This window comes from Copadichromis virginalis, linkage group LG11 (assembly GCF_057382275.1).
Source record: "Copadichromis virginalis isolate Kocher_CV1m ecotype Utaka linkage group LG11, C_Virginalis_male_GT1.1, whole genome shotgun sequence".
NCBI lineage: Eukaryota > Metazoa > Chordata > Actinopteri > Cichliformes > Cichlidae > Copadichromis > Copadichromis virginalis.
Window position 1 is genome coordinate 18,691,783 of NC_140628.1, and position 21,139 is coordinate 18,712,921.

Here is a 21,139-nt window from a genome sequence, read left to right on the forward strand (position 1 = left end):
TACCCCCACTCGTCTTGACCTGTTATAAAGAAACACACTCTACTGATGGACTGTTAATTAAAAAAATGGCTTTGAACCCGTTTGGATTTTTAAGAGAGAGGGTTATAAATGTGGGCCTTAAATGTTTCCATCCTGTTGATTTTCTTGGGGTTTATCTTTTTCTTCAATGAAGAGCTGCACACACTTTTGGTGCTGCATGGTTTTTACTATTGTATTAGAATGCAGCATAAATATCCGATTGCAGTTTAGGTGTCAAATGTTTTTTTGTTTTGTTTTGTTTTGGGGTGGGTTGTGCCTGAGAGCTGCAGCAGGCTGACTGGTGTTCCATCCATCCTCTCAGCAGGTGCCAGTGACTTCAGTGTGAGGGATGTGTGGCACTATCACTGGGAGCTCTTTAGAAGGATTAGAGCTATTGTTTTTTCCCATCAAAGGGTAAATATTTGCAACATTCCTAATGGAGAGAAAGTTGTGCAATCCCTGCCCAGTGCTGCTGCATGATGAACATGACTCATGTACTCCAAGACACGGCTACCTCAGCCGCTGCGGTGCGTGCTGGGTGATTCATCCAGGCTTTTTCTGCCTTTCCTCCCCTTTCACTGTCTCCCCTCATCCTCCCTTACTCCCCAACAGCGGCATGTTTTTCCTATTTCTCTTTCTCCGGAGGTAAAGGGAGATTGTCAGCTTTAGTCACTCTTAGTCTGACAGTGATGTCAAAGCCTTGTCATGACTGAGCATGGGCAGAAGAGGCTGTTCTTTGCGACAGGCGTGACTGGCTGTCTCACCATAATGTTGGGTAACTTGATGCACGCCACACAGGCTGAATGGACACCAGATGTTGGGAGGTCAAAGAGGCCTTTGTTTGAGTCGCTTTGCATAAGAAGCACTCTGTGTTTTCTTTTTGGTTTTCCCCTTTCATGCCTTGGTTACTGTGTGTGTGTGTGTGTGTGTGTGTGTGTGTGTGTGTGTGTGTGTGTGTGTGTGCAGGTGGGGGGGGGGGGGGAGTTACATCATGTACTGAATTACATGTGGCAAAAGAGGTGGATTTTACACTGAAGGGTGGCTGGCACTGTTTTGCTATCTATTGAGACTCTGATTTGACTGTCTGACTCCTCTGTGGCCTGATAGTAAAGTTTCCTTTCGTGCAACAGGATATTGGCTCAGTTTTAGAATGCCTCTCTATACATATGTGGTGACTCATCCTGATTCATCAAAACAGTAGATCCCCACTTTCTTTACCTATGAATCACACAAGCAGAACATATCCCGGAGTAGCATTAATATGCTCAGCCCTGGCGTAGGTACAACCGCAGCGGATTAACTTGTCATTGGATGGTTCGTAGCATTTCCAGCAGTGTTGGAAACAAACACCTCCACACCGCAACAACATCTAGCCCTGCCTGTGTGGTTCACGCATTTCTGCTGTTGCAGTCCTGGTCTGATCCCACAGCAGCTCTGATAGCTTTTCTGGAAAGTGGCAGCTTGAACATTGAAGTGTGTAATATTACAGAGGGAATCCTGCGAGGATGGAGGGATGGATAGAAGAGAGAAAGAGAGAGAAGCCTCCAGCTGCAGGGCCTGCCAACTTGCTGTCATCTCACTGGAGGTGCCACGGTGTGTGCGTGTGCTGAAAATGTGCTGCCCCAGTGAAAAGTGTATAAGGCAGCGGCATACGTATCTGTAGCTTATTTTCTTTCCCCAGAGGCTCATCAAAGTTGTAGCCTTTAAATTATATTTCAGTGCATAATTCTAACATGTCTACCTATAAAAGACAATTAAGCATATCTCCAGGGCCATTTGTTCCATTATGGAGAATCCTCTGGAGCTATCAACTATCCTAGCTTTCCATGGTTCAGTGAGCCCCTGAGCAGTACAGTAATGATGGCTATGGGACCCCCACTCATGTAGACACTCTGTTTCTTACAGCAAGGTATCAGCTGCCTATGATGGGTTACCCACAGAATGCCTGTAGCTCCACTTCTTTTTTCTCCCTCTTTTCTAGTCCTCTAGGCCTGCATGCTAGAGTGTGGGAAGAATAACTGTTTGAATAACTTCAGTGGCACAAGTCTCACCCCACCTACCTATCAGTGACATCAGCAAGCGCTGTCCTATTTAATTGTCTGTTCACTTTAAACACCACATAAGTAGCATCCCAGTAAATATGCCACTTTGTCCTCTTCTTTGCGACCGTGTTCACCCCGTGGATCAGGGGGTACTGTGCCATTTGTTCAGGGATCGCCTTTGACAGTGCTAATTATACTGTCTGCCTTGAAGGAGGGACTCCCACTGAGATGCAGCTATTCCGGGGCTGTGAGGTGTCTGCTGCTCTGCCATCTATTTGGGCTCCCCCCCTGAATTTAATCGCACACAACAAAGTATGACCTATTTTCTGTATTTGGGAATACCTTTTTTTCTATATTAAGGTTATTTTTTTAATTTTCATTTTATCTAAAAAGACCCCCACACTAGAAATTTAAGCATCATGTATCATAGCATAAATATAATCACTAAAGCTTTTAGTGTTTTTATGTAAACATGGAATGCAACAATTCCAAGCAGAAAGAAAATCATATGTGAAAACAATGTCAGTGAATTTGCTGTGAAATAAAAAAACAAAATAAGCCACCATTGTAATATTGCACTTTCATTAACTCGCAAGACTAGTATTGTAAGAAAAGGATATCCAAAAATGCAGGGGTATCCTAACTGTTAGCCTCTAATGTGGGTTAAGATCTCAAACAACTGTATCCTACAGTTCCTCGAATGCAGCTTGATTGTATCCTTCTGCCATAAACCCACCATATACAATAAAAGGTCACTGATTTCAAGTCCTCAGTTTGTAATGTTGATTTTCCATTTCTAGTCTCAAAACCCAAGCAGGGTAATCCTAATGACATCATCACAGACGCTGGAAAACTCTCTCCAGAGACAAAGAGCACATTACACACATTACTTTCACAGGCTGACTACAGCCCTCCGTGATGGGTAAACTGTTCATCAGTTCCTTTTCACTTCTCTTTACGACGAGTCGCCTAAAAACACAGATTACACTTCTGGTTAGCATGCCTGTCAACAGCTATGATGGCTGGTGTTCCACATGAAGCGCATTGGCCTAAAATTAGCTTTGATTGATCACGTCCCATTTTCCGTTAACTCTTCCCTTGCTCTTACCTCCCCTACCCCTGACATACATGCACACTCAAAAACTTCCGCCCCCTACCCCAGCCCTGGATCCTGGTCATTTATCTGATTGTGCCAGAGAGCTCAACATACCAGCTGGGGTCAGAGTTACTCAGAGGCCCTGTGTCCCTGGAGGCTATAGGATCTCAGGCCTCCTGAGGCTGCAGCAGTTGTGGAGTACTGTACTCACACACATCATACAGAGGTCTAAGCCTCTAAAATTCTTGTTCTACTCTACAACTTAATACTTTTTCATTGAACAAATAATACCACGTGCTAGATTATGTTGGCAGCAGTAGTGATCTGAATCCAAGCAAAATATTAAAGCTTGTAATGTCTGCGAAACAAAATTTAAATGTAGAACAGAATCTTGCAAAAATATACGAGGGGAGAAAATGACAGCTATCATATTATAGGATGAGAAAAAGCCAGTAATGTAAACTGTAAATCTGACTGTATCTATGTAATGTTGATGGTAAATTAATGAATTCCAATAAAGCAAATCTCAATTTGACAAATTAAAAAAAAAAAAGAGTCGTATTATTGTGAAATAAGATGAGGCAATGCTGATAAGCTTCCCACTGGACAGTTTACAGTACACTCCCTCTCTGTTTCTCTCTCTCTCTCTGTCTCTCTAGTCCCCCTTAGCTCACTCACCCATGCTTACTCGCCTTCCCATGCAGAGAGCAGATTCTGTCATGAGTCTCCCATCCCCCATCGCTTTTCCCCAAGGGAAAAAATAGAGAGAGAAAGTGGAAGAGAAGATGTCTTGACTCTGCAAAGCAGAGCACACGCCAAATGAATACATCATCATGCTAATTAAAGTATCTGTGTGTTTTGGTTATGGACAGTTGGTATATTTTAAGTAGTTTGGCTCAGTTTGATCTAATGTGACATGATTTACTGTATATAATACACTTTAAAACAATATGTTTACAAGCAGAGATGGGCAGTAACACGTTACTTGTAACGCGTTACTGTAATCTGACTACTTTTTTCAGGTAACGAGTAAAGTAAGGGATTACTATTGCAAAAACGGTAATTAGATTACCGTTACTTTCCCGTAGGAACGCTGCGTTACTGCGTTACTAAAACCGTGATCGTTTTGCAAGAATGTCTCATGACAGTGACGTAAGCGAGTGCGACGTTCGTGACAACAGCTGTGTGCGGATCAACGGTGCATCATATATTGAGTACGGGAGAGAGTATGAGCGTGCAGCGTTTAAAGCGTGGAAGTACTGACCTTACTTTGAGTTTGATTCCATAAAAAGTGACAAAAACATTAGTGTCCGTTGTGCGTGGGAAGAAAACTTCTTTTTAAAGCGAAAAAAACCCCTAAACTTCCAAGCAAGCACCGAGTGCGCAACAACGTAATGGGAAACTCACAGAGAAACTCGCAGATTCTTCCACTGACCGCTGCAGCACACCTGCACCAGGGTAAACCTCCGCCTACCCTAGTCCTGCTTTACAGGTGAAAATAGAGCAACAGGACCGCTAGTCTTTGATGTTATTTATTTCCTGCTGTGTTTTACTTGCATCTACAGTATTTGAAAGAGTGAGGGTAAACACAAAAAATATATTTTATGCGTTGTAACGCGTTACTGCCCATCTCTGGCTGGAATGTGCAGAAAATAAGTTTAAATGGTGAACAAATTTCTTCCAGTCAGAGAATGTTGCATATAATTTAATTTTAGCTTGATGCACAAAGTTAAAAGGTTAAAACTAATAAAACAAGTTTTAAAAAGAGACTTTTCCATTTGATTACATTTTGTATGATGGATTATGTAGAAAAAGTAGAATTGGGCTGAAAGATCTATCACTTTATCACCTATTCAGGTTGTAAATCGTGTTTTTAAAAAGTAACTAAGTAACTAAGTAATTACTTACTTTTGAAAATAAGTAATCAGTAAAGTAACAGGATTACTTTTTTGGGGAGGTAATCAGTAATTAGTTACTGATTACTTTTTTCAAGTAACTTGACCAACACTGTTTACAAGTACTTACAAGTAGCTTGTAAGCCACTACAAGTGGGTGTAAAGCCATATATCTTCCTTATATAAAAAGATTTATCACAATGTTAATGAACATTTCACTGATACATATTAGCTTTGACACAATATTAGCCACTGATGTCTGTAAATGCTTTGTTTTTTGTTTTTTTTCGTCCTCTTCAAACGGCCCAGTACCAGCTTTCATTTTGAATATGCTCCCAGGATCTAAGAAATATACCTTTAAACATGACATGTGGAGTAATTTTAGTTGGTTAGACCATTCCCTGCTTGTTTACCTGTATTTTACATGATTTCAAATACCTTAAGTCACATGGGATGGTGATATTACACCTAAAAAAAATTCCAATGCGTGGAATGTTCCATTCTTCCGCCTTGGGTAAAACTGGAATATTCCACTGCTGTTGGACAGCACAAATGGAAGATTCCTGTTGGTGGAACACAACGACAAAAGAGCCATTGTTTCCATGAAGTCTCTCTAACCCTAACAAAGGCTTGTATGCCAAAATGTGGCATCCAGTACAGGCATTGTATTATTCTAAAAATTATTGTATTATTATAAAGAAAATGCCTCAGACTACTTCTAAGCTTAGTTTATTGTTGTTAGCTCAGTTTCGGTTTACATGAAGTATAGATAAACATATCATGTTTTTAGCTGCTAAATTCCTTATTAAATTTGCCAATATGTGGCTAAATATCTCTGCAACCAGCATAATTCATGAAAGCCCTTAGACTGAATGCCACAAAACCGAGAAAGTGAGCTGATTTACAGTTCTCTGTAAATATAAGCCACATCCTTCACATTCAGTACATATTATACTATATGGACAAACGTACGGAGCCACACCTCTTCATCCTGAGGATGTTTTACCAGTCGGTGGTTGCAGGAGTACTGTTCTATGCTGTGGTGTGCTGGGGGAGCAGCACAGCAAGACTGGAAAAACTAATCAGGAAGGCTGGCTCTGTGGTCGGCATGAAGCTGGACAATCTGGTGACAGTGGCAGAGAAAAGGACACTAAAGAAACTGCTGGACATTATGGACATTATGCTGGGCATCCTCTGCACACGGTCGTAAATAATCAGAGGAGCCTATTCAGCAACAGGTTGCTTCTCCCAAAGTCAAGAACCAACGGACTTAAAAACTCCTTTGTCCCGCACGCCATCAAACTGTTTAACTCCTCCTTGGAGGAGAGAGGGAGGGGAAACAGGGGGACAAAGCTGAGCTGTAGTGCTTTTTTTCCACTGTGCAATATTCACAATATTTTTTTCTTATATTCGACTGTGCAATAATCACTGTGCAATAGACTCACTCAAATGTGCAATCCACTGGTATTCCTATTTATCCATATTATATATTCTGTATTTATATATATGTATATGTGCATATATGTTTTTATATATATATTTATGTTTATATCCTTGCTCTCATTCCCCTTTATTGCATCTGTAACATGCAACATCTGTCGGTGCTGTGCGACTGGAAACTGAATTTGCCGGAGGAACCCACCCGAGGGATTAATAAAGTTTCATCTAATCTAATCTCTGTAATCTATCTTGGAATTCAGTTCCATTGCCACACTGTATAAAATATAGCATTTAGCAATGTAGTCCAAAGCCATGAAGGCAGTTTGTGAACGTTCTCCATCCATCCTACCGTTTTCTACCACTTACCTGGGTACGGGTTGCAAGGGCCCCAGTCTAAGCGGAGAAGCCCAGACTTCCCTCACCCTGGCCACACCGATTTGTTCCCGAGGCAGTCGAGATATAATCTCACCAGCGAATCCTGGGTCTGTCCCAGAGCCACCTCAATTGGCTCTTTTCAATGTGGAATGAGCAGCGGCTCTAGAATGACTGAGCTTCTCACCCTGTCTCTAAAGCAGAGCCCATCCACCCTTAGCCAAGCAGCTGCTGTAGTTGTAATGCATGCTTTTAGCCATAAAGTATGTTTTAACCTTTTTTTTCACAATACAAATAAGAGCAGAACATCTGGGCAATCAAATGTTGCTAAAACACAAATAAAACATTCACGTGTAGCTATTTTCAGTTCAGGATTAAAATACATCTGCCAGTTATTTATAGCACTGGGAGCATGTCTGCAGGATTAACTACAGATAAACAAACATGTCACCTGATGTAATAGTGTGTAATGGCTCATAATATTTTTTGGTCTGTAATGTAGATCTGCTGGTGGGATCATTTTAGTCGTGTTAACAGGGATTTAGTGTTTAAGAACTTTTTTGACAATGCCCTGTTGAGTCAATAACAGGGTTTGTAAAAGAAGAGAGAGCACACGTGATAGGCTAGAATGTGTTAGGAAAGCAGAAGAAAGGGCAGGGAGGAAAGGAAGTGAGCAGGGACTGGGGGGGGGGGGGGGGGGGGGGGGTGAGAGGGGAAAGGGAGAAGAGAACATCACAAAGAAAATGAGAGGAGAGACATTGACGTCTGTGATGCTATCAGGTCCCGTTGCTGATATGACAGCCTCAGTCTTCATTGACAGAGCAATCAGCCTGCCATCTCCCATAGCCTGCTATTCTCCTGCGTGGCACAGCACAGCACTGGGCTCCATTGTCTCTTAAGGCTTTGTTCAAAATAACATCTGCATTTGTCAGCATTGGTTTTATACTTTCTGGGATCTTATCCCTCAAGCAAAGTTTGAAGGGATTTTCCTGCCCCTGGCTGTGCAATCTAAAATGCCCTTGGTGAAACACGACTACAGGAAAATGTTTTAATAGGTTGTTGGAACTAGTACAAGCAATGCATATTAAATTGTTGCTACCCCAGCAAATGATGATTCCTCTGTACTTATTATAATATTATATGTTAAATAATAGTTAAGCAAAGGCTCAAGCAACTTTCATGTCTTATTTAATTAACTGTGTTTAAAAATTTCATTTCTATGGGTCCGATCACAAGAAGTTAGGTGGGCAGATAGACATAGCTCTGTTGTATTGCAATTTTTATGTGACTGTGAGTCAGTGTGTCATTTTGTCTGTTAGAAAGTACTTGAAAGCGATCCTAGTGATCCTGGACTGAGCCAGAACAGAACCCAGCTACAGCTTCACTACTAGAACATCTGGCCTTTTGTTATGTAAGCTTCCCAGCATGCTGTGCAAGACTAGCCTGAATGAGAGCAACACAATGAAACAGAAATGCAGCTATAAATGAATAGTAGTGCGGTAAAACAAAGAAAACGGAGAAAAAGAGATAAATAATGAATGCAAAAAAGGAACATCAGCCAAATAAGAACAAAGAGAGCAGAATCATGAAAGGGAAAGGCACTGCGAAGCTGACACTTTATCACTTTTATTGCCCATCCCCCGTCCCCATCCACCATTATAAAGTCCGTTTTGGAAGAAGATATACAGCATCTGATCCTCTGAGGGAAGCCTAGCGTATCTGAAGAACATGTGTGCCTGCTATAGAATAGCTGGTAGCGTCAATGTTAAATGTATCTCTAAGGGTAAAGTGATGACACGCTTGAGATGAATTTATCATAACAACAATCTTTGCTACTGATTTCTCAAAATATGAATCTAAGGCTGTGGCACAGGAATTGAGCACTTACAGCTGTTAAATATAGTTCAATGTTTGTACTGCTAACATCTATGTAGATGCTTTGTGAACAAGCAAGCAGGAGACAAACTGAAAGCAGGAGAGACAGTGACACCTGCATGGGAAAGTGAAGCCACTGAATGGCCAGTTACTAAAGGTGGAACGTGGCACCAGGTCATCTCCAGCTGACTGCGTTCAAAGAGTGAGAACCTTCATGCTGTTAGTTGGACTATTAATAGTGGGGACACTCAGCTTTCCGCAGTGACCGGCATGCAGCCAGGCATCCAAGAAACCCAGACAGCAAAGAAACAGAACCATCTCCAACAACCATAAAGACAAAGGAGCTTCTAACGAAGAATCATGTTAATTAACTGAGGAATTGATTAATTCATCTTCCTTCTTGACAAATAAGTGTCATTAACAGATCTGACACCCATCTAATAAAACCAAAGTGACTTATTTTCATCAGAAGTCTTGATAAAAATTTATCCTCACAGATAGTTCTGTCATAGTCCTCTCAGATTCAAAAACATACTTATTTGCTTTGATAGCTGAAAAATCTCAAATACACCAACAAAAATGCTAACATTTCTGCCTTACAGCCGTAATCAGTTTCATGCTCTGATGAAAGCTAAATGAAGGTTACCCATCATCTCTGGGTATACAATGCTGGAGTAACATGATTTTGGTTAGGGTACTCTTCAGAGACTAAATACTCATTCAATTGTTCTAATTCATAAGAAATAACAACAACTTCAGGAAGGAGTAAAATTATACTAGAAAAACTAAACTAGAAAAACTGAAATTTTACATATACCTAAGTGGGCTTACGGGTCGTTTGATATAGTTTTTAAAACTAAGCAGTTAAAAGTAGGCTAGTTTTATTCATGTCTGCTTCCACTTGCTATGCAAAGTCAAGCTAACTGTTAGCCTGACTTAGCGTCATACTAAGCAATATGGTATCAATGTTCCTCAAGCAACTCTTGACAAGTAAGGAAATAAGAGTATTTCCTGAAATCTTGAACAATGTTTTAATGATGATTTTGCTCTAAAAATATATGAATCCTTTTCTCCTGTAGCCAGGTCGTGTTGGTTGAAGCAGAGTAGATTAGGGTGACCAACCGTCCTCTTTTCCCCGGACATGTCCTCTTTTCACGTTCTGTCCGGGGCGTCTGGGGGGATTTTCGTGATTGATAAAAATGTCCGGGTTTTACTATATTCCGATAGAGGACCCATGTGTTTGAAGTCATCCCCGAACTGCTGCTTTGTGAGCGCTTGTTCTGCACTCGCAGACGGGACAGACAGCGCGCAGCAACACGCCTAATAATGTTTAAAAGATCCCAAAGCACAAGTCCATCTTTTCAGACAAACTGCAAAAGAAACTTCCCTCGTACCGATCCAGTACTGGTAATTTTTCTTATGCAGATGAGGCATTATTTATGTACCATTATTTAATTCCAGAAGCTTTCAAGTTATTTTTTTGCACTTGTTGACTTGTAAAAGCCTATATGGCATATTTTATTTCACAATTCATTAACCGCACAGAGGAGGTATCGTTTAAATATGTTAAATATGTTTCTTTAAGCAAGTTCTTCATGACTGAGCCAAGTGTCCTCTTTTTTGGAAATCAAAATACGGTCACCCTAGAGTAGATACCACAAAGCCCTTTTCCTTCCCTCCGTTCATTTAGTTACTTTCTCAGTGGCAGACTATGATCTCACCATGGTGAGTTGTGGCATACAGAAAGGTCCACACAAAGACCTCTGTGCTAAATAGCTAACTCAGTCACAAAGCTTAACTAACATCCAGTTATACAATAGCATTAGCTTCAGTGAATGTTGCTAAGGAGGCTAAAACTTAATCCAAAAGTTTTAGCTTCCTTAGCAACAAAAGTGTGATCTAAAACACTTGTCGAAGTGTTTTGGATCAAGTTAAACATGTAAGCTCACAGGTTAAATAAGGCCCTTTTTTGTTAAATGCACAGGCAAAATATGCTTGATTTTTATGAAGAAATACAAAAGAGACACACTGTTTTTGTCCTGGATGTTAAAATGAACCTGAACAGAAAAAAAGTAGCGGGTACAGACTTAAATTTCTAGATTTGGCTACTTTTTTTCTTGTTTTTTTCTCGTTTGTTTTTAATCACTATCAACTCAAGTTAATGTTGAAATGAAAAAAAAAAACACCCACACAGTTAAATTGCTAATATCCAACCCCCGAGATGCTTGGTGTGTGAGCTAATGTATTTAGTAGCGGTAGTTTACACAGGCCGGTCTAATCTCTCTTTCTCCAACGTGATTGTGTGTCTCTCCACGTTATGCTCATTCAAGACTCAGCTAGTCAAAGCAGGTGCAAACTGGTGACTCAACCATGTGCGTGCAGCAGAGCCGGTCCTTCAAATATGCCTTTGTGTGGCAAAAAACCCCCAAAAAACCCAACCAAAAAACCTTATGGATCTAAGGTCCTTTAATACTGTGCCCAGAATACATTCTAAAAAATGGAAATACATATTTTGCTTCTTTGTTATTATTTCTGCTTTCTGCTTGCTCTCTATTTTAAATATATAGTATATATTGTTATGGTTATTGTTCTTCCATCATGAGTCAGGTTAGATATTATGTAATGCTACACAGCTTTACATGTACAGTGGATGCAGATGCTGCTGTAGGTAGCCGACTGACATAAATAAAGGAGGATAAAGAGCAGTGCTTATGGTGATGTCACAAATACAGCCGCAGCTCTTATATAAGCCCACCATTTGAACACTGCACACAGGCACTACCATGTAACCTACAGTGGGATATATTGTACAGCATATAGGCCACCGCTCACTCTGCCTAGAGCTAATGGTGGCTTTAAAGTCATTATCCAAAAGATTCAGTATCTGCCGTATTCAGCCTTGCTTGGTTTGTTGGGTGTGTACTATCAAAACTGAACATAAACAGTGACGAGGCCTGTCTCTCTTCCCCATCGTCTGACACTGATCAGGATGTTGGTGGGCAGAGGGAGCTGATGTTGTGATCCCGGGATCGTGCTCCGTCACTGAAGTCTGATGGAGGATCTCCCACTAATCCCTTAATATCTCCCATCCCACTGAGATACTGCCACCATCGCCATGATGATGCTGACGTGGCCTGGATGTGTAGCAGTGGATGATGGCGAGGGGAGAAGGGTCCTTGCACAAACACAAAGAAATCCTTCTTTTGCAAAATGTAAATGCAGCTCTCTGAAGCGACACCTCAAGAAACGGAGTGCAGGCATTTAAAGCCACTAAGCATCAGGTGATGAGGAGGGGGGCTGGGAGCTGTTTTTTTGTAGTTGGTGTACAGAGGCTGGTCCTTATCCTCGAGGGGGCAGATGCTTGAATAGTTGTTGCTTTAAATCTGTGCAGAGGCTGCTAATGCAAGGGAATCCTTTTGATTTGAGCTTTTACAGCAGCTACACTCAAACACTTCATTCTGCACCATCAGACAGATGTTGACAGCCACCAAGTCCAAGTTAATTCAAGTCATACAGTGTCGTGGCGACATCTGTTCATTTGAATGAGCATGCTAGTCTTTTAGACTGTGTGTAGTGTATGCAATACATAAAACATGATCCATGGTGTGGGACTTCATATGGTGTCTACGGGTGTAACCTGTGTGCAGAAAGGTGATCTCAGCAGGCTCAGTGCTTGTCTGTCTGGGTACACTGCTTGCAGTTTAGTTAAACAAGCTAATAGTGATGTGCTATAGTGATGAATTGTGACAGGAAGGAGTAGAGCAGGCTTGGCCAACAATAGGCGGGGTATCTATTACCTCTCTATTGTTAGCTATGGCTGGGCTATTATTATAGACATTAGACAGCTGACTGCAGTTTCAGTACAGACCACAACAACACTGTCGAGAGGCTGTTGTATCTGTTTAAAGATGGGGGCTGATGGGAGGTTTGTTGAGGGGAAGGTTTGGATAGTGGCACGTGTCAGAGAATGTGATCATAATCATCACCACTCTACCCTCATCATGGACATGAGGAGGAAAGGCTGAAACTAGGTTTTTGCTGATTATGAGACTGGAAATAATACGGGGGGATGGAGAAATGGCATTGGTGCTTGAGAAGTGTTCTTGATGCTTCACTGTTTATGGTACGTGGGAAGGGACGAAGGAAGGCATGAAGCTGCCTTCAGCTGTGTTTGTCTAGAGACTGAGTTAAAACGCAGGGGGGTGGTGACCCAGCCACGGTGGGGCTGAGGCTAAAGTTCTAGAGCATTCCCAGTGGAGCTGTTGAGCCTCGCATATAACAGGAGTTGTGACGTTAGCTAGGGACAATGTCAGCTGCCAAGAAAGTGCTGATCACAGCCATTATGAAATGTATCTCTGTCAGGATGAATAAAGTGGGCTGACAGGAGACGCAGCTAAGCGTACACATACAGTGAAAGACGCGGTTGTACACACACCCATTATTAAAGCAAATACGCTCATATACTGTGTGCAAAAACACAAACATGGTGCGTCACTGCCTCTGACTAAATGCTTCTCGTACTGTTTATACATGATTCGCTGTATGGTGAAGTTGCTGTATTAAAATGACATATGGATATTGTACATATGCTTCCTGTAAGCTTTTGCATAGAAATATACTTGTGAATGTGTGGGCTGCTGGGTGATTAGCTGACTCTTTGCCACTTGGAAATCTCTCAGGAAGAGAGATATGGAGCAGCTCAATTGAATCCTGGCAGGTAATCTAAGGAAACAGATGGATTTTAGTTATATTTGGCAGCAGATTAGCCACTTCCCCATTGCTCAGAAAAAAAACCTGCTGTTGCCAACTCCTGTTTGACAATCTGAATATTAGTTCTTGGTCAGGAGGTCTGGCTTGCGCACTGTTAAATTGCCTATTCTGATGAGTGCGCCCCGTGGATTCAGTCCTATCTTTGCTTTCTAAGGCCCAGCTGTGGTAGCTGGCCAACCCCTTCCACACCGAGGCGCTTGCCCTCTCGCCGTTCCTCCTGCCCTGCCTATCGCGCCTTGCCAGTGCCCCGTGCCAGAGGAAGTTATCAGCACTTCATCCCCTGCCCCTAATCCTCTACGAGATGGAGAGAAAGTGTTAAGTAGCCCTTCTCCTGGCATTTACTGGAGAGGTAGAATGAAAAAAAAAGTGTCTCAAGATCTAATCACCCATCTTTAAATGAGCAGCTATTTTTAGCCCCCTCTCTCTCTTTGTTTAATATTTGGTAATGTACAGCAGAGGGGAAAGTACAGTAACACAGTCTTAACGTTACAGTAATTGTTTTAAGGTGATTTAACAGAGAAAAGAATGTTATACTCATAAATATACATTGTTTAGTGTGTAATTATATCTTCCAGCAAATGCATGAATTCTCATAAACTTAGTGCATTAAGAGTTTGAAGGAGCGGCGCCAGCTATGTTGCCCCGCCATGTTGAATACATTAGTGGAGATGGACATCACCATTTCGCCTAATCACATTTTATGTATGTGGCGAGACACTGCCCATATAAGTAGTCCACCTTATAATTTAGTCTTTCTTAATATGTCTTTCTCCTCCACCTCTTCATCTGCCTCCTCCGCCAATGTGCTCTCTTCCCTTACATCCACCTCATCCTCTTCATTCTCACCTCAAGCCTCATCTCCTGAACTGAAGTCAGGGCTCTACAACGTGGATAAACATGCTTATTTATTCTCAGTATTATCACAATTACTTGTTGTCAGCAGATTAGATATGTTTCCCTCCCATCTTCGGACAGCTGACCGACTAAACGCAACAACAGCAGGTTATAAGCTAATATTATACCAGCTAACGTTAGGCCACAAGTGTCCTAAAAGTCACGCTTTCCCTCTGATGAAGAGTTTGATAATATTCTCACATTGTATAAGAGTTTACTCTCTAAGTGTCTGTGTCCAACAATGTTAGATTTACTTTAAAGATGTTTCGCTAACACCAGATAACAGCAGCTTACAGCGGCTAAAAACAGCTAATAGGGGCTAAGAGAGGCAAAAACAGCAGGGCTTATAGAAAAATTCAGGATATCCTTAACAACTCACCTCAGTATCGCTGACATCAGACAGAAGTGAGAGTCACTGACTCATCAAATGAGTAGACATGGACAACCCGAATATTGACAGCTGAGGTAAACAGTGGACTGTCAGCCTACACCCACTACAGATAAGCAGTTGGCCACAGTAGTTTCCCCTAAAGTGGCCACTGAAGCCAGGAAGGAAACAGAATAAGCACCAGTTTTTCAGGGTTTTTAGTGTAGTGGGGATAGCCTTATTGTTTATGAACTCCTATTGTTTTGTTTAAGCGTTAACAAAAAGTCTAAAAAAGCTAAATGATCATTAGACTAATTAGAGATTAGAGCACTCAGAGCGCTTTGACAAATGTAATCCATCTATTGCTCCCCACATGAACTCTTTACTGTGTCTCAATTGCAGGCGAGTTTAAGGGATTATTATTAAATAGACACTGTTGGCATATACCAGGTGGCAAGTTGTATCATACAGTAAATAAGCCCAGAGTAAAATTCTGCTGGGCCAGTCTCCGATGAAAGTTTTCCCTAACGGTTAGTTGCCTGTGAGTGATTTCAGACAGACATTAACCTCATCTCCTGGCAGTACTGACTGACCGGGATGTGTTAATGATATATGTAGTTTGTATTTACTCACAGAGCCAGATTACTCCCTTATGATCCAATTATCGCTCAGTCTGTAGTGGACTCAAAAGGTCTGTGGGGTCATTGCTTAGCCATGAGATCCTCTATCACAGATTTTCTGTTCCAGTGTTGTAGCCAAGGCCTTATATGACCCTCTGCTTAAAATCTGTCACCCACAGCGGGTTGCCAATATTCTGTTCTCAAACGATTTAAGGGGACATCTGTAATATTTCATTGCAGAGTATCTTCTCAGACACACAGTCAGTCAGTTCTGAGTGCAAAGGATCCCAATCAAGTGAACGCGCTGATGCATGTGGATCTAAATGCGCAGTAGAGGTGCTTTTGTCACGATCTGCAATAGATATTTAGTGATGAGCAGGCTTGTTGTGTTCTGCTCGTGGCAATCCCGGCCCTGTCAGTCTGTCCCTGAGGAGGAGACTGCCCAGTACACCTCATCATAGCCCTGCTGCTCTGCTGCTGTTCTGTCAATATGTAACTGAGTTTCTACTCAAAGAAAGTCAACTGAGAGTTATCTTCTAAAACTGCACGACATGTGCTGTGAGCTGCAGCTTATTTAGAATCAGTTAAATGTACATTATGCTTCTACTGGTCTTGTTTCCTTGTTTTTTAAAAATACTTTCTCATGGCAACTTAGACTGGGCTGTGTGGAAATATCGATTAAGGTTAGTTAAATAGTGTGCCATTCGGGTCCTGCTTGTTTCCTGGTTTCTGTTTCTTTGTTGCATGCACATTAGCTGTTGGTGAACCTGCTGTGGTGCAAGTTGTTACTGCATTGTCCAGTGCTGATTCAGGGCTTGTTACGCAGCCGTCGTATCAGTAATTTTGTCTTAACACAGCTGTGACACAGGAGCAGCAGTTTGAAGATTGCACTGTTTAAGTCGAGGTCTAGCTATGCGTGTTAGACTCCTCTCTCTGGTACATCAGAGATGCATCAACCCAGATCTCTCAAGGATCTCACCTCCCTATGAGTCAGATTTAGAATGAAGCTGATGCAGCTTTTTTTTTCTACAACAGTATCCTTCTTATAAAGTGCCAATTTGCATCCTTTTTGCTGTGGCTGGTGTTAAAAGCGTGTTCATCATTTCCTGTATAGATCTCTTTTTTAAAACATAAAAGTAATTCACAGCAACAAGTCCAAACTCATCAGCTACTTATACACTTAGCTGACAGTAAAGAATTAGAAAAATCTCACACAATGAAATGAAAACTTCTTTCAAGTGTACTTATAAAATTCAAAGAGAATCTATTTGTTTGGCTTCAGTAGGTCTGTAGTAGTTATCATCTTTGGTAATATTTTTGAATGACCTCACAGAGCCAATACATGACTATTTTTGTCCACAACACAAATACATTTATTTTGCAGTGATTCATTAAATAAAAAAGGAGCTAAAAGACAAAATAATAATAATAATAATAATAATCAGCTAATTGTTTCTAGAGCCTGCCACATTTATTAGCTGTTTGTGGATCTATCCACGTTATAAGTCTTGATGTTGCATACTTTGTCCACAAGAGGGCATTTTTGAACTTCCGCGTTTGGGATGCCACAAGCATAAAAACTGATCGAGTGAAATCGGGCGTAAACAAGTAAATAAAGAGCTACACATAAAAAATGTTGGAGAAATCCCATGTTTACTGTATCTGAAGGGAAACAAATATCATCTGATATGTCATAATTTCACCAAATGTCAGTAAAGCTACTTTCAGCTGCTCCCTTGACACACGGATCCCCTTCCAGACATAAAGGAGATTTGTGTTCCAGCTGGAATTAAATAAGCAACCTTTTGCTTGCCAAGTAAATCTGTTAACCACTACACTATTGGAAGCACGAAATAAACACAAAAATATCAGTACTCCACTGGTCAGGCTGTAATTGTTTCAGAGCTAACTCCTTCAGCTGATTGTCTGGCTTTTATTGAAGGGTGTTTACAAGATCTTTGAAAGTGTTGTGGCACGGAGGAGACCAAGTGCAGAGTGCAGAAAACAGTTTCTGCGCTGTGCAGCCCTGTGGCTTAATATAGATGAAAAGTGACAATGCAGAGCCTGAAAAGTTTTAGGTGTTTTCTGAAACAAGCATTTCAATGCTTTGCCTAAGTAAAAGTTTTAGCATCAAAACAAGACACAATGGCCCCTTTCTGAGTCATATGTGTTATATTACTGAGAAATTAATGCGTGTTTTATATTCTGCCAGGCAGCTTTTTATTTAATAATAAAGAATGGTAAAATATGCTGAAAAAGTAAAAAAGTAAAAAAAAAAAAAAAAAAGTAGAAGCAGAAAGCAGTAAAACAAGAAATATTAAAGTTCATATACATTCAGACTGCAATTCAGTAAAGCACTAGAGTAAATGTACTCTGTTAGAGTCCATCATTGGTCACATCCACACTCGCTGTCAGTGGTTTTGGCATTTTAAGATTAACGATCTGGGAGCATCAGGCAAGATGGGCACTGCCCCATGCCCCAATCTGGATACACATTCAGTAATTTGTAACTAGACAGGGATCCAGCACCTCTGTGGATGGCTGCTAGTTCTATGTGTTGCTGTTTTCTGGAAAAAGAAAGTTATCTCTTAGAAGCTTATGCAGCACATCTGTCCACTAGAGAGCAGTGCAGCATCAGTCATTGTGACTCAAAGCCACTGAGAAAAAGCGGAAACTGAAATCCAGGAGCAAATAAGAGTAAAGATAACAGCAGGATGTGACTTTTTAAAACTCCCGCACAAACTTACTCTAAACTCTGAACCATTTGTGTCTTTCATCTGTCTTTTATGTCTTGCGATGGTCTCATGTGATTGCAGAGAGCAGGTTAAACAGACAGAAAACAGGAGACTGCATCTGGCCTGGAGGCCTCCGCAGCAGCCAGGATCCCGAATACGTCACTTGTGACATTTTACACTCACTCATTTCACTGCCCCATGTCAAATAATACACAGAGCACTCACTCACACACACACACGCACACATGTTGATATGGTGTGCATAAATGCATAGTCAGATGCGCTCTCTCTCTCTCTCTCTCTCTCTCTCTCTCTCACTCACACACACACACACTCACACACACACACACAGCGCCCGGCAGCTGTCCAGGCAGGCAGGCAGGCAGGCAGCAGGCTCGATCAGATAAATATGAGGCTTGTAATGCGACCACAGAGACGGTGCTGATGGGATCAATAAGGAACGGCGCTGCAGGTCATCGGGAGAACACAGCGAGAGGATAAATATGGACTGGCTCATCGGAAAACAGAGCAGCGAGACTGATGGGTACACAGGACTATATCTTTTCTCGTGTGTTCTCTCACCCGTCTGACACAGATCAGATGGACAGATCTCTCACTTTTGCTGTGCTCTACCTCTCGCTAAACCAGACTGTTGTGAGGCTTCAGTGCTCCATTCTGATGCTCTGTGTGACTCTGCTTTAGCCTCAGCATCTTTTTGGCAGTTTGAGTATGTATGTGAAGTATGGGATGTTAAAATGATGGGGTATTCTCAAATATGGCTTAACAGGCTTAATGTGTCATTACTAGGCTTCTATGGGCTGCCACTAATAAGGGGTAAAGTAAGGGTTACGGCTACTATTTTTAGTTGGGACTGTTTCAGAGGTTATTTAACACGTTAAACTTGAAGGTGGGCAGCCTTGCTTTGAAGCAAGAAGATCCTGGGTTTGAATCCACTAGCCAGCATCTGTGTAGGGCTTGCATGCTCTCCCCAGTTATTCTGGCTTTCTGCCACTGTCCAAAGACATGCATGTTAGGTTAAGTGGTCAATCTAAATTGGCCGTAGGTGAGAGCATGAATGCTCATGTCTATGTGCTAGCCCTGCAATGGACTGGCGACTAATACCTGGGCAACTTGCCTCTTGCCCTATGACAGCTGGGATGATGGGATGAAGCAGACAAAAACTGGATGCATGTAATCTAAATGTTTTTGGGATTTGGACAAAAATAGTTATATGGGCATATTGCCTTAGGTCCTGGTCATTTTATTAGCAATACATTAAAAAAAAAAAATAGGTGAACCAGTAATGAAACTAATCATTATTTGCAGCACTACATGTAGGAATCAGACCAGTCACACACAACAAATTAGCTACTGTTGCTGTGATGGTCAGAATCAGACAAAATCCAATTAACACATTCCATTTCACACGGCTATATAAAGCCGGCAGCTCACTAGAATAAGCGGCGATCAGGTGTGCGGAGGTCTGGTGTGTGATTCTCAGCTGCAGATGTCTGTGTTTTGCTTTAAGTGACATTTGCTCCTAAACCAGGCGACAGCAGCTGAGCTTGCAGCGCCACTGATAGATGGTGTACAGACACAAGACGGTCACACGGTGCTTGCTGTTTGTGTCTGTGTCGGTGTAATTTTGGTGTTTTGTCCTGGTTGCACGTATTTTGAACTTCTAGAGATATCACTATATGAGATGCGCGTCATTTGAAGAGAATGCGTGTTAAGGGATGCTGCGTATGCAAGCTGTTACTCCTATATTTGTCCTGTTTCTGAGCTCCTGTGGTCATTAGAGGGGATGCATGTTATATGCTGCAGGACAAAAAAAGTTCTGGCTTCTTGCTTTGATTTCAGTAATGGAAATAAGTTGATATTGAATCTGCATTGTTTAAACATACAGATTGACATGCTCATTAGGTTAATTGGCAATTCTAAATTGGCTGTGGGTTTGGATGTAAGAGTGAACAGTTCTTTGTCTCAGTGTTACTGGTCTTATAGTAAACTAACAACATGTTCAGGGCATACCCCACCTCTCTTCCCGTGACAGCTGGGATGGGCTCCAGCCTCCCCTCATGACCCTGTTGGATAAGAAAATGAATGCCCTGATGGATGCTAGTATTGAGTTGCACCCCTTCAGAATAGATTGGCATGATATTGATACTGGCAGATTTTTGGGCAGCACCTTCATTACATGATCTCCACTTGCACCACTTCCAAAAGTTGCTCTGCTGGATTCAGATCGTTATTGTCGAGGCCATGCTTATTGTCATGTTCAAGAAACTACGCATACCCACCCTTATTTACAAAACGCTCTGGTTAAACTGTAACCACCTGCAAAAGCATGATGTATTATATACTACTACTGAATATGTTATTGAATATGTAGCAGACCGCGCAAATAAAGTTTCAAAATGATTCAGCGTTTTTACAGTAATTTGGATGTGCCCAAAGTTTTCCAGATGCTGTTGTTCATGCCTTGGTTGTAATACTCGTTGAAGTTAGAGCTGCCTTTCTATCTGTGTTTGAACCACGCAGACCATTGTTCTCCCTCATCAGTGAGGCATTTTCATGTCGAATGCTGCATTTGATTCCTTGTAAACCCTAGAAAAGCTGCTGCTTCCCAGCAAATCATCAAATTCTGGAATTCTGCCCATCTGCCACCAACAGCAACGCCAATTTCAAATCACTTAATTCGACTTTCTTTAGTTTGAACTTCAGCAGTTCTTCCTGTCTACATATTTAAATGCAGTGAGTTCCTACACCGTGATGGACTCATTAGACAGTTGCTTCGGCTAAACAGGCCTAATCAACAAAGTAAGTGTATATACTGTACTTTATGTACAGTTGTTCTGATAGTAAGTTATTTAAATGATCATTTCTATGTATCAGTTCTACCAACGCAAACTGTAGGCCTGATAAATACCTCATTAGAATTATCAGCTGACATGGCAGCAGTTTGTCCCCTAGCTGACTTCTTCAAAGCTCCACACAAACATGTACTATAAGCTG

The 21,139-nt window shown here is 41.5% G+C and overlaps 1 protein-coding gene across 2 annotated transcripts in view; it reads left to right on the forward strand.

Moving 5' to 3' along the window:
- rims2a (regulating synaptic membrane exocytosis 2a) overlaps positions 1-21,139 on the forward strand; it is a 158,206-nt gene that overhangs the window by 1,710 nt on the left and 135,357 nt on the right. The window lies entirely within an intron of this gene.